Raw genomic sequence first — 16,470 nt, 5'->3', positions numbered from 1 at the left:
ACTTTCAAGATTGCTAGCTCACTTCCAATCTTGTAAGGTGATCATCCAACCTCAAGAAATCTTTGTTTCTTACAGTAGGTTATCATTCTAATACAAGGTAATAATAATATTCAAACTTTGGTTCAATTTCTATAACTATAACAATCTTATTTCAAGTGATGATCTTACTTGAACTTGTTTTCGTGTCATGATTTTGCTTCAAGAACTTTGAGCCATCCAAGGATCCATTGAAGCTAGATCCATTTTTCTCTTTTCCAGTAGGTTCATCCAAGGAACTTAAGGTAGTAATGATGTTCATAACATCATTCGATTCATACATATAAAGCTATCTTATTCGAAGGTTTAAACTTGTAATCACTAGAACATAGTTTAGTTAATTCTAAACTTGTTCGCAAACAAAAATTAATCCTACTAACTTGACTTTTAAACTCAACTAAACACATGTTCTATATCTATATGATATGCTAACTTAATGATTTAAAACCTGGAAACACGAAAAACACCGTAAAACCGGATTTACGCCGTCGTAGTAACACCGCGGGCTGTTTTGGGTTAGTTAATTAAAAACTATGATAAACTTTGATTTAAAAGTTGTTATTCTGAGAAAATGATTTTTATTATGAACATGAAACTATATCCAAAAATTATGGTTAAACTCAAAGTGGAAGTATGTTTTCTAAAATGGTCATCTAGACGTCGTTCTTTCGACTGAAATGACTACCTTTACAAAAACGACTTGTAACTTATTTTTCCAACTATAAACCTATACTTTTTCTATTTAGATTCATAAAATAGAGTTCAATATGAAACCATAGCAATTTGATTCACTCAAAACGGATTTAAAATGAAGAAGTTATGGGTAAAACAAGATTGGATAATTTTTCTCATTTTAGCTACGTGAAAGTTGGTAACAAATCTATTCCAACCATAACTTAATCAACTTGTATTGTATATTATGTAATCTTGAGATACCATAGACACGTATACAATGTTTCGACCTATCATGTCGACACATCTATATATATTTCGGAACAACCATAGACACTCTATATGTGAATGTTGGAGTTAGCTATACAGGGTTGAGGTTGATTCCAAAATATATATAGTTTGAGTTGTGATCAATACTGAGATACGTATACACTGGGTCGTGGATTGATTCAAGATAATATTTATCGATTTATTTCTGTACATCTAACTGTGGACAACTAGTTGTAGGTTACTAACGAGGACAGCTGACTTAATAAACTTAAAACATCAAAATATATTAAAAGTGTTGTAAATATATTTTGAACATACTTTGATGTATATGTATATATTATTATAGGTTCGTGAATCAACCAGTGGCCAAGTCTTACTTCCCGACGAAGTAAAAATCTGTGAAAGTGAGTTATAGTCCCACTTTTAAAATCTAATATTTTTGGGATGAGAATACATGCAGGTTTTATAAATGATTTACAAAATAGACACAAGTACGTGAAACTACATTCTATGGTTGAATTATCGAAATCGAATATGCCCCTTTTTATTAAGTCTGGTAATCTAAGAATTAGGGAACAGACACCCTAATTGACGCGAATCCTAAAGATAGATCTATTGGGCCTAACAAACCCCATCCAAAGTACCGGATGCTTTAGTACTTCGAAATTTATATCATATCCGAAGGGTGTCCCGGAATGATGGGGATATTCTAATATATGCATCTTGTTAATGTCGGTTACCAGGTGTTCACCATATGAATGATTTTTATCTCTATGTATGGGATGTGTATTGAAATATGAAATCTTGTGGTCTATTATTATGATTTGATATATATAGGTTAAACCTATAACTCACCAACATTTTTGTTGACGTTTTAAGCATGTTTATTCTCAGGTGATTATTAAGAGCTTCCGCTGTCGCATACTTAAATAAGGACGAGATTTGGAGTCCATGCTTGTATGATATTGTGTAAAAACTGCATTCAAGAAACTTATTTTGTTGTAACATATTTGTATTGTAAACCATTATGTAATGGTCGTGTGTAAACAGGATATTTTAGATTATCATTATTTGATAATCTACGTAAAGCTTTTTAAACCTTTATTGATGAAATAAAGGTTATGGTTTGTTTTAAAATGAATGCAGTCTTTGAAAAACGTCTCATATAGAGGTCAAAACCTCGCAATGAAATCAATTAATATGGAACGTTTTTAATCAATAAGAACGGAACATTTCAGTTTTCTCCCCCCATTCTGAATTTTTGTTTTGTATAAAATTAATATGCATTTTTAAATTTAAGTTTTGTGTGAATTTAAAAAAAAACAAAAAAAAATTACTTTATTTCATTAAGTTTAAAAAATGATTTCTAAAATTCATCGTAAGTTGAACACTAGGTCGTAGAACCAAAATTGCTTTACCCAAGGGCGGGCGACAAATTTTGTTATCATTATTTTAATATTATTGATCTAAAGTATGAAAAAAAAATATTAGATTTTATAAAAATTTTAATGTGGGGTAATATACCCAACTTCAAAAATATGTATATATATGTTTATATTTTATGTTATGTACAAAACAGGGTAAAACAACGCACTTTCAAAGACTGTCATTAAGTTCAGCAAAAGATGCTAATTTTGACGACAAGACATAAAATATCAAATGTGATTTAAACACCATGTTTGCAAACTCGGTATTTTTAATCATTTTTCTACGCTAATCACCCTCATGAATTTAAATTTTTACTGATTTCTTGCAAATGAGGTCATTGCAAGATCTCAAGTGTGGGGAAGGGTTATAAATTCTCTCGGGTTTACACTTAGTTTAATTGCCAAATTTTGTGAAAATTTGAAAAATTTTCAACTAAATGAATTCAAAATCATGTTTATACATATTTATGAATGATAAAACTAGGTTATAATACCAAAATTATTGTTACCCCGGAGAGAACATAAATGGAGAAACAACCCAAAATGCTTTAATTCATTTAAAATGGAATAAAGGAGAATAAAAAGGCAAATAAAAGAATAAATAAAAGCTAAGTATGGGAAGAATTTACCAAGTTCTTCAAAGTATATATCACATATTTGTACAAGATTATTGCATGTATTTTTGTTTTGAACGATACTAATCAGTTTTACCCCATTTACTGTAATACTTTTGAAAGAAAGATGGATCTACACGATGAATCAATTCCATCATTAAAGGGAAGTAAAGTCTTCCGAAAAAGATACGCGCTTCTTGATTTAGGTCAAGAAGTTGTCGTCCAGACCAGCTGTAGGTTGACGAAAAATCTAGAAAAGTCATCTCTAAAATTAGCAGGAAATCCACGGACCTCAACATCAAACAGGGTCGCCATGTGGTCAGACTTATCATAACCATGAGAGGATCTGTCTCATAAAATGGGGAGGGCGCCGTGCAAATTAGCTTGATAAGACTAATGAATCAGACCCCCCAGAAAGGATAATTTCCTTAAAGATTAAAAATCAGCATTTAAGACTGATATTACTCAATCCTCGAGATTGACCTTAAAGATTGAGAATTACAAACTCATGGAATTCAATGATATCTAAACTCGAGCTTGAACGAGAAAATATTTTGATCAAAATTACAAACCGATTTGTTTTCTGAAAACCTGTTTTCAATGCGTTCATTACCATTGAACGTAAAATTCTGAGAATTCACCGGAATTCATTAGGTCACCTGAACCAAATTGGGTGTCAACCATAAGAACGGTGGTTGCATAGCATTGTTGAAGACAGGACCTTGTGCCAGACCGAAAAATTATAGGGTGATCTTTGCTATTTCTCCTACAAAGGATAGCAATTGCATCCGACACGTTGTGGACCATGAACATCTGCATGTCATTAGACATTGCCTTAACAGTTGCTTGTTCAACGCTTTCCTTTACAACCATACGGTAGTTTACCGAAAGGTAATATACGGAGCAAGTAAACTGGACGTGTGCTTTCCTAATACAAGGTTAGCAAGTGGGTGACACAAAACCTCAAGTTTTGAGCTAAAATTTTAAAATATGAAACCCACACAACCCACAAAAATATTTTGCAAACACCGGTGAAGGGTTATTCTGGAAAACTTATCTAGGGTAAAAGCTAGAATGAATTTTCAAAAGATCAAATGTTTTCATAAAGATCCAATTTCCTTAAAGGATCTAAATTTTTATAGTCATGTGGGACTGTAAACCACATCGTTACTATCATTGTTTATACCGCTGTATCAAAATCACTTATGTATAAAGTGTGAGAATAAAAAAGTGATTCGAGTAAAGTGAGATTTTATTTCAAGTTCTATATTGCTTGAGGACAAGCAACGTTCAAGTGTGGGGATATTTGATAGTGCTCTAAATGAACATATATTTAGTATCAATATCCTTCCAATACGTAAAGCTTTTAGTTACTATTGTTCTATTTTTATGTAATAATCATTTATATTAAATAAGTGCGAAGACAAAAGGCGAAAATGAAGATTTGAAGACGCAAATGACCAAAAAGCTCAAATGTACAAGATACAGTCCAAGTGGTTCAATTTATTGATGAGAAACGTCTAAAAATGACAAGAGTATAGGTCGCGAAACGCAAAGTACAAGATATCTAAGCGTACGAAAAGACGTTCGAAAATCCGGAACCGAGACATGAACCGAGAATCAACGCGCGAGTCAACGGAGCTAAAATTATAAGTCAACTATGCACAAGAATATAATATAATATATAATTAATTATATATTATATAATTAATTATATATATTATATATTATAATATTCACAGCAGCCCACGTTTAAATCAATTGGTGAGCTGGATTCCTGACCTCCGCGCTCGCGGAGCTTTGAAGCACAAAAACTCCGTACTCGCGGAACTGCCTGGTCCAAAATGCCTATAAATGCCAACGAATTCGGACGATCAAACGCACCCTTTTTCTATATCTCAATCTCACTGTCTCTATATATATTTATATATATAATTTTAATTTTAATTTTAATTTAAGTTTAATAATAATAAGGTTATTGTAAGAAATGTTTTACGAGTTTTAAGTCGGAACTCTGTCCGTATAACACTACGCGATAAATAATCACTGTAAGCTATGTTCTTCCTTTTTAAATTAATGTCTCGTAACTAAGTTATTATTATGCTTATTTGAGCCAAAGTAATCGTGATGTTAGACTAAATACTAAGATGGGGTTATTGGATTTTGTACCATAATTTAGGTTTGGACAAAAGACCGACACTTGTGAACATTGGACTATGGACTATTAATAGATGGGGGTATTGTCTAATTGAATGAAAACTCATTGAAATCTGTCGAACCTATCTTCAAATTAGTTAATCTAATAATTATTAAATGATTATGCATGTCCTATTTAGTGACGTTTATATGACATCTTTTACAAATCATTTAATTTAATCAATTGGATTGGGTAATTTATTATTCATATTGGCCAAGTGAATAAATTAACGTATCATGGACTAATTATAACAGGGGTGGATTACATTCAAGGGTAATTGGTGTAATTTTTAACAAAGTATTAAAACCTTGGATTACACGTAGTCGATAACCTGGTGTAATTATTAACAAAGTATTAAAACCTTGTTACAGTTCGAATCCCTAATTAGTTGGAATATTTGACTTCGGAAATAAGGTTAATTTGACGAGCATTTTATAATTATGACCGATGAACTATTATGGACAAAAATCAGATGGACATATCGAATAATCCAGGACAAAGGACAATTAACCCATGGTAATAAATTAAAATCAACACGTCGAACATCATGATTACGGAAGTTTAAATAAGCATAATTCCTTTATTTTATATCTCATCGCACTTTTATTTACTGTCATTTTATTTATTGCACTTTTAATTATTGCACTTTTAATTATCGCACTTTTATTTATCGTCATTTACTTTACGCCTTAAATTAAGTTTTATTTATATTTAATATTTTACATTAGGTTTTAATTGTGACTTAAGACATAAAATCGACAAACCGGCCCCTAAACGGTAAAAACCCCCTTTTATAATAATAATAATACTACTTATATATATATATATTTATACAAATATAGTTTAAAATATATATAGTGTTAAACTCAGCTAGCTCCATGTGGAACGAACCGGACTTACTAAAAACTATACTACTGTAATGACCCGGAAATTTCCGACCAAATTTAAACCTTAATCTTTATATGTTTCCGACACGATAAGCAAAATCTATAATGTTGAGTCTAGAAAGTTTGAAATCTATATTCAGATAATCAGTTACCCTTTGACCAAGCCTGACGATTCACGAACAACTAATTGTAAATAAAATATATATATATATATATAAGATCTAATTTATATTATTATTATTAATGTTATTATTATCAAAAATAATATTAATATTATTATAACTGGTATTATTATTTGCATCATTAATAAAATTATTATTATCATTATTATTAGTTAAATTTATTAAAATTTGCACTATTGTTAAAATTAACATTATTTATTATCTATTGATACTAGATTTCTTACTAATAATTTCATTATTTTATTATTAATAATATTAACAAATTTATACTTGTAATTATCCAATTATGGATTATATACATATAAACAGATTTATACTTACTATTTTATATAATTACATATATATATATATATATATATATATATATATATATATATATATATATATATATATATACAAAATACAGCTGTATATATATATCGATACAAATACATACACATATATATGGATGTATAACCAACTGGTATAAATAAAATTAAATATAAAAATTATGTATATCTGTTTGCTATCATTTTCAACCTGTTATTGATTGTTTTACATTTCAAAGATTGGTACGAATCGAATCTCAATTTCAAGATACAACCAAAATAATCAGTTTCACCTTTATTTTTTTTAATTATATTTCTGTCCTTGAGAAGAATTGGCTGTCGATCAAATTGGGTTATAAATTAATACAATATGGTACTGAGTGTTATTAAGAACCACCACTTCGATCACCATGAAACCCGTTTAGAATCACGACTATCACCTTGAGTTCTACCTCCTGTTTTTGTTATGATCGTAAACAAAAACCTCCCAACATCAACACCTTCTCACCGCTACTGCTTACTAACATTCTATTTTAAACATAAACCGATCACCATCATCTTGTTTTCTATTTTAAAAAGAACCAACAACAACACACCCTAACCCAACGAACCATTTTTAATTTTGCTTTTGTGTTACGTCCCATCATCACTACAACCACCACATATATTTTTTCTCCGTTTTCGTTTGCTATTCAAAAGCTTCAAGAACAAAACCCACCTTGAAAACCAATGGAGATCCCCATGTAACCACCACCTTCATTCTAATCACCACCGTCGACCATCACCTTATACTACCAAACGGTTACAGCTCCACGTTTGTTTAAATTATCATTCGAATACCTCGCATCTGCTGGGATTGAATACCGATGCTGTTGTGTTCCATCTTAACCGAAAGAAAAGAGTAAGGAAGCATGCAAAATATGTGATGTGTATATATATTCTTGATAACCGACACTTTGAATAAAGAGTTATTCCACTTGCATCCTCTTCTCGCTAGTGGGACACAAGATACCGAAAATTTTGATATTAAAAGGCAAGGAATGGACGACACTTTACTAAGTCCTTGTACCCTACAAAAATCACTTTTATTGCTTGCAAATCAAATACATCGATGCTAAGTGCTTTCTATTTTCCTTTTCTAATCAGAATACCCTACAAAGCACTATAAACCCTCAACATCATTGTGCTGCTATTATCATTACTATTTCTTTTCTTTTCCTGCACATCGAATAGGTGATGACAAGGAAGAGTGATTCTGTTATCATTGATATAGACAATAATATAGATTATGATAGCATGATAAATAAGATGATGATTAGTATGATAACGATGATGGATTTAATAAGGAGATGAGAATTTGGAGATGATACGAATTAATGGTGATGTAAGATCATAGAGTTTAGCGTAGGAAAATTAGGGTTAGATAAAGATGATTTACAATATTAGGTGATGATAGTATTAAGTTAGGAATGATGATAATTAGAGTAAGATGATGGTTTGATGATTATAATATTGATATCAAAACAGAAAATATAAATGATGATGATGAAAAGTGGATGCTCATTTAATCGAAAACAGAAAAGAGTGATTTGTTCCATGGACTTTCTAATTGATAAAAGATTAACTTAATCGTTAGGTTATGTGATGGGTCGTATACTAGTTGGGCCAAGAAATTCATTTGTTTGATTGGGCCACGATAGCCTATTTCTTATTTGGGCCGTATGTAAAACTTCTGTTTGGCCAAGACCCGGTTGTGTTCCACTAAAACGTATTAAGGATGGTGTAACGATTTGATTATGGTTATAGATGATGTGGTTGCTAGGAAGATAACAGCTAGTATAGGTTAAATATTTAAACTTACAAAGTTTTACAAGAAAGTAATTATCTGAGCAATGGTTGGGGGTGTGTAAGTTAAGCAAAAGGTCATGAGTTCGAGTTTGGGCAATGACATTATTTTTTTTTTTTTTGCTAAGCATGGAAGCCACACCCTTAAGGTAGTATATTTTGATCATTATTATTATTATTATTATTATTATTATTATTATTATTACTATTATTATTGTAAAATAAAACAACTTTTATTTATTATTATTATCAATATTATTTTATCAAATAACTATTAGTTATATAAAACTATATTTACTACACATAACATAACTATATTAATACTTTTATAATAAATATTAGTAAATATAAATAATAAGGTTATTAATGAAAAACCTAATTAAAATAATAATTAGATCTCTAATGATATATAAATTTGTTCGATTACAATGTGTTAATATATATATGAATAATATAGGTTCGTGAATCCAAGGCCAACCTTACACTTGTTCAATGATGTTATATGTATTTCTACTACGAAATACAGTATGGTGAGTATATAGTCCCTTTTTAAACTCTAAATATTTTTGGGCTGAGAATACATGCGCTACTTTTATAAATGATTTACGTTATGGACACAAGTGACTAAAATTACGTTCTACGTTGAGTTGTACCACTGCATATCTCCCTATAACTTGGTAACTATTAATTACATGGGCCAGTGTAAACGCGAATCCTGTTGATAGATCTATCGGGCTAACATCCCCAACCGGGCTGGACGACCAGTTTTCAACGGTTGCACAGTACTTCGTTTAGGTGGCTACACTTGGTACGGTGTAGTGCGATTATATATAAAGGGAATATGTGCTGTTTTATACTTGTAAAGTTTGGTTACCAGGTGCTCAACAAACTTAGAATGTCTTTCATACACTTGCGAGTGTATTATGTTTAATATATGAAATCTTGTGGTCCATAATTATAATGCTGCTAGCATCAAACCTATATATCTCACCAACTTTATGTTGACTTTTTAAAGCATGTTATTCTCAGGTACGAATTAAGTCTTCCGCTGTGCATATACTCATTTTAAGGACATTATTTGGAGTCGATCATCGCAATGGGACCAAATGTTGAAGATTTCGTTCAGATGGATAAGGACGGGTTTTTACAACTACTCTACGATTAGGTACACTGCCTATAAGTGTTGTAGCAAGATTTAAGTATATCCCATCTGTAAATAAATAATAAAACTTGTGTAAATTGTATCATATTTCGCCGTATTTCATATTAAAAATAATACTATTTTGTACACCACCTCGCACACATCAGTAACCGTACACATATCTTGTGCACAAAAGTAACATACACATAACCTGTGTATAAAATCATTCTCTCGATACATAACATTCATTTCAATTGGTGGCAATTATCATCTCCACATAATTCAATGGTGGCAATTATCATGTCCACATAATTCAATTGTGGCAATTATCATGTCCACATAATTCAATAATAATCCGCAGAACTTCTGTCTGCATAATAATTCATTCGAGGAATGTTTTGCTTGTGTCTATCTCGTCAAACATTTATAAAAGCATTTCATGTATTCGCAGTTCAAAATATATTTTAAAAGCATTAAATAAAGCAATTGTAAAAAAAACAGCGCATGTATTCTTAGTCCCAAAAATATAAAGAGTAAAAGGGAGAAAATGAAGTCACCATATTGTATTTTGTAGTAAAAATACATATGACGGCATTGAACAACTGAAAAAATGCAGGGTTGGCCTCGGATTCACGAACCTATATTAATTATATATATATTAACACATAATATTAATCAACTAAGTTTATAACTTTTATAATGCATTATGATTAATATCCTTATATGTAATTATATTAATACTTATACTATGTTATATTATATATATAATATATAATTTAATTCATGTTATAATAATAATAATAATAATAATAATAATAATAATAATAATAATAATAATAATAATAATAATAATAATAATAATAATAATAATAATATATTAGTTAATATTTTAAAACATGGTAGTTTGTAATATTAATTATGTTTATGTTACATGTGAAAATTATATTTTATATAACAAAATATTTATTGAAAATAATAATAATTCTAGTAAAAATAAATAAAATGTTATAAGTTAATATTAATAATAATCATAAAATCATGTTAATACTAGTAATAATAATAATAATAATAATAATAATAATAATAATAATAATAATAATAATAATAATAACAATAATAATAATAATAATAATAACAATAATAATAATAATATAATAATTAGAGAAATAAACAAATAAAAGTGTATACCCTTATAATCTTTTTCTAAAAAAAATGCCCGAGACCGGGCTCGAACCCGCGACCTTTAGTATAACCCAAACACTCTTAACAACTCCATCATTTCGATCTATCTAATATTAATCCCATCCTAATATATATAACCGTATCAACCTGTCTTTCCTTTTCTTCTTCAAATCAAACTCGGCAACAATAATTACATCCGGGAATTAACCAATTGTTTTATGTAACCGTCCATAATATCATAACGTTATTATTACTTATTGAATCATCAACAAGCTTTAAGACCATATTCACTAAACCCTCGATCATAATCACAATCCTAATCATAATCTAGTTATCATCATAATCATAAACATCTCATTATCCTCTCATCCTCGTGTATCTTCATCATCGAATTGTTTATCATCGTGAAGCATTGAGTTAAAAAAATGTATTTGTAGTTGTAAAGCAACCTGCGTTGCAGGTTTGTCGAGTGGTAAAACATCGATGCACAAAACTAGCCGCAGCCCAACAACTAAGACTTGGGCCAACAATTGAAACTAAAGCCTGCGGCCCAAATAGGAACACAAGTCCACGGCCCAACTGGGAATGGAATACGACCCAAAAATAAAACAGATACCCGAAATTTTTAATCTGTGTCGGGTTTATTTGTAAGGTCATTGTCGGCCATCAATCAACAAGAAAAAGGGAACGTCTTTATCATCATATATATTCTTCATCATCACTATTTATTTTCCGAATCATCATTCTCATAACAGTCTTCACATCATCATTTTATCGATCATACAACAACGATAATAATTATAGATAATTAATTATGGTGGCCGGTGCATACCTCGATCAATAGTAGCAATTAACTAATAGTAGAAATAAATAGAGGGCTGCAGACATGAAGCTTGTACAGCAAAGAATGATAGCGAGAACTTGTGATTCGAACAAAGTATAACCGGTTGTAGCTGCAGTAGTGACACAATGATGATGGTGTTCGTTGTTGTATTTAGTTGATGGTGGATCGTGGCTCAGTTTAGGGTTGTTGTTTTGGGTGGTTTTGATTTAAATTTGAAACAGAACAACACGTTAGTAGTAATAGTGACGTTGACAGAAACATGGCAACAAAAAGGAAAAAAAAAATGGCGATGGGAGGCTGTAGTGATTTAATGAAGGTGGTGAAGTGATTGCCGACATGGTGAGGGTGAAGATGGTTGTTGTAGTGATACCCGACGGTGATGGTGTATGATGATCGTGGTGGTTGTGAGATTGAAGGTGGCCGGTGTGTATGCCGGAGATGGTGGTGTTGGTTCACAAAGAAGAAAACAAGATTTCATATATATGTCTATATCTAGTGTGTATGCATATGTATTTATATATATATATAGAGAGAAGTAATTCTATGGTGTTGGTGATATATGATGGTGGTGGAAATTTGGTTTTCGAACGAAAAAGACAGAAATAAGCGAGCAATAGCAATAGGTTAATGATTGTGGTGATCCGTAGGGTGGTGTAGGGTGATGATAGTTGTCGTTGGTGAGTTGTCGGCTAAGGTGGCCGAGGGAGATGGAGTAGACGAGCAAGGTGTTTAGATTAGATCCAGTTTCCTAACTCAAATGCATGTACATATATATATTATAATAACATATGATAAAGTTATGGTAAAGTTGTAGAGTGATTAATGAGTGCTATCAAAGAAACAGAATTTCCAAATTCCTACAGTTTAGCAGCCGATCATTTAACTTGTTGTGCCGACAGTTTAAAGCAGATATTATATCGTGTCCATTACTAAACAGTAAAAATATAAAAGTGTTCCTAAAAATCTCAAATTTTTAAATTAAATATATTTAATTATTTCACTCATTAACTGTTTGAAACCTGATCAAAAAGGTTCGATAATTATTTATTTTCTGTTCCAATTTATATGTACGGAGTACTAGTATTTAATCTTAAAAAGGTAAAAATATTTTCATGAAGCCTAAAGTCTTCGTAATCGATTTACAGTTCAACTTTTATTTTAATCCATCATAGACTTATATTAAATCTATATGAACGCTAACGAAATGTCAACCGAGTATTACTGACGTTTACTAATTAAGCTTGAAATCATTTATATTTCCTTTCTATATATAAATAGTTTTAAAATAGCAAGATTAATTACTAAAACAAATATATTATATATTTTCAAACAAAAAGATTTAATATAACTTTATATGTTTACAAGTAATATTTATATACATATATATATATATATATATATATATATATATATATATATATATATATATATATAGTTTCCATTACATCGCATATTATTTTAAATATTTAATTCTAACAATTTAATCATATATCATTTCAATAATATCTCAAGTTATTATATATATATATATATATATATATATATATATATATATATATATATATATATTTAAATATGTATCTATTTACAAATAGTTGTTCGTGAATAGTCAGGAATGGTCAAAGGTCAATTGAACATATGAAACAGTTCAAAATTTTTGAGACTCAACATTACAGACTTTGCTTATCGTGTCGAAACCATATAAAGATTAAGTTTAAATTTGGTCAAAAATTTTCGGGTCGTCATAGTACCTACCCGTTAAAGAAATTTCGTCCCAAAATTTGATTGGAATGGTAATGGCTGACAATAAGTATGTTTTCATGACGTATACAAACTAGAAATTAGAATTTTTATCATCAATGAGTAATATAGATAAAACAATTCATTTATTCTGAGTGTACGAATGAAGCTATCACAAAAGAGTGAAATGAGTAAATGCAGATTCGTCTTGTCTGGTGACGTAGTCCCGGTTGATTTCCCATAGCTTAACGGATCCGTCAGTTGGTCCCATAGCTTGATCGGACTTAAATGAATTTAATAAAACAACCTTGCATTCTTTATTTAAAAATGATTTCCTATAAAGGAAATCTACTAAAATGTATAAGTTTAGAAAAACTATACAATAATACTTTAACCAAAAGTTGACCAAAACAAAGTCAACAACCAACCACTATTTAATGTAACAAAATAGAATGCAAGTTAATGTTTAACAAAAGCTGCCATCATAAATATGCAGACTCTCTAAGCACAGCGGAAGCAATCAATCATGAACCTGAGAATAAAACATGCGAGTAACTGTCAACAAAAATGTTGAGTGAATTATAGGTTTAATATTGCAAACAATATTTAATTTAAACAATAAAAATTTATGTTTGAAAACATAAAAACTCCTTTTTGAACCACCAAATTATATGCTAGAAAACATATAATAAAACATTATTCCATTTTCCGTGAGCCACCTGGTAACCACTTAACCCTTTATTTACCCTTGCCAAACACAATAAATAATATACACCGAACAAGTGTATCTACAACAAAATACGAAGTACTAAACATTCCGATTATAAATTGCTAGCGCGACTAGCTCGAAATGGGGTTGTCAAACCCGATAGATCTATCCGTAGGATTCGCGTTCACTAGTAGAAACCAGTGATTACAGTTACCAGACTAGGGAATATTTTTGTTCAACTCACAATGAATAATTTAAACCAACTTCCACTTGTGTCCAAAATATAAAATAAATTGCATGTATTCTCATCCCAAAAGATTTAAATAGAAAAATGGGACTATAACTCACCTTATTAGCAAACGAAGTAACCACACAATTATGCGAACAGCAAATGAAGTAAAGTGATCAAGAAAGATCACAATGCCGACCTATAAATAAAGCAGGCTGATATAAATAACTAACTTAGGTCAAGTCTTAGTATGATAGCTATTGTACATGTTGCAAGTAGACATAGAATAACACTCGGCAAGCATCGGTTTAACTGGAACAGCATACGGACACACACTTTCTATTTTTAGAAAGTTTCTATTTTTAGCAGGTTTCCATTTTTGGAAAGTTTTCTATTTTAGGAAAGTTTCTATTTTTGGAAAGTTTCTATTTTTGGAAAGTTTCTATTTTTGGAAAGTTTCTATTTTTAGAAAGTTTTGAAGTTAGGAAAGTTTCCTTATTTAGAAAGTCAACAGAAGTCAACTGAAAGTCAAAGTCAACCGAAAGTTAACTCAAAAGTCAACCTTGGTCAAACATAGTCAACATTAATTTGAAAAGTGTAAGTTATAATAATAACATAGGTTATAATGTTTATTAAAGTCAGAAGTGTATAATTATGTCTTAACATAAGTTTAATTAAATAAAAATGAATTATTAAAGTTTAGATAAGTTTAAATGATATAATTAATATAACATAAGTATTTAATTAATTAATTAAATATTAGTCATAATATAAGTATTATTAATTAATAATAAATTTTAAATCATATCATAAGTATTATTAATTAATAATGAATTATTAATCATATCATAAATTTCTAATTATACTTATTAAATCATAAGTATTTAATAATTAAATAATAACTAAGTCTTATAATAATTAAATAATTATTTAATCCTTATTATAAGTCCTATAATAATAATAATCTCATAATATAAGTTTAATACTTATCATAAGTATTTTTCATTAATAATAAAAGTATTATTAATCATAAGTTTAATTAATATGTTAATTAAATCATAAGTAATAATTAAATGATATAATAAATATATATCATAAGTCTTAAATTATAATAATTACTTTTTGTATCATAAGTAATTAAATGATAATGAAATCCATTATTTATATCATAAGTTTAATAATTAGTCATAAGTTTTAAATCAAAAGTTCATCGGGTCGCATCTTGAGCCCCGGGTGTCGGTTTTCGGCGAGCCTTACATATATCTCTGCCTAATCAAACCACCCGACACTTTGGTACACTCAAGAACACCCCAAGAACAGTCCACAAGTCGTGATTTACAGCCATTACACTACTTGAAACTTTAATTCAATCAAAAACGTGTTTTTAGACGTAACGGGTGAACCGTGGCTCGGATTTAGGTGACCCGAACTTGAAAGTTCGTCCCACCATCAGTCCTAACACACTAACACACCCTAAAGACACCAAGTAAGGTCACAAAGTCGGACCAAACCTGTTTCATGTCAATCCACAATTCAATTTTAACAAAATAGTAATTTGATCATAACTAGGGCTCCGGGAATCGAAACGACATGAATCCGGAGTCTAAAATTAATGTCTTGATGAGAGGAACTCATCTAGATAGTTTATTTTAACTTTTATATCAGACACAAACCCAGAAATCACGAAATAGCTGCTGTCCAGAAATTTACAAACCGAAAACATGCAATTTTGAGTACATCTATGCATACAAACACCATTACAATAATCCAAAAACATCATACTATCAATTAAACATCAAAATACAGTAAATAAATGAAAAATAGAAAATTCTAGGGTTAGGGTTTATACCCTAATCGAGAAACGATTGATGTAGTCGCGTAGAGAAAGACGAGAGGAATCCGATTATACTAATCAATTAATGATCCAAGCTTCAATTTTTAATGATGATGATGATATTGGGGCTGGTTGTAGTCGTTGCCCAAGGAAGAAGGAAAGGGAGAGCAAAAAGAAATATTAGGTTTAGATTAAATTTGATGAAAAAGGAAATTAAATCACAAATGGGAAAAAAACAAGGGAGTAATACCCCCCTCCCTTGTGGCTTCGGCCGAATGGTGGGATGGGAGTGGGCCCCACTAGCCCATCTCACTTAATGGTAATTTCCTGATGGCCCGAAAGCCCGAACGAGT

Source organism: Rutidosis leptorrhynchoides, chromosome 7 (assembly GCF_046630445.1).
Source record: "Rutidosis leptorrhynchoides isolate AG116_Rl617_1_P2 chromosome 7, CSIRO_AGI_Rlap_v1, whole genome shotgun sequence".
NCBI lineage: Eukaryota > Viridiplantae > Streptophyta > Magnoliopsida > Asterales > Asteraceae > Rutidosis > Rutidosis leptorrhynchoides.
Note: the sequence above shows the minus strand (reverse complement) of the source record.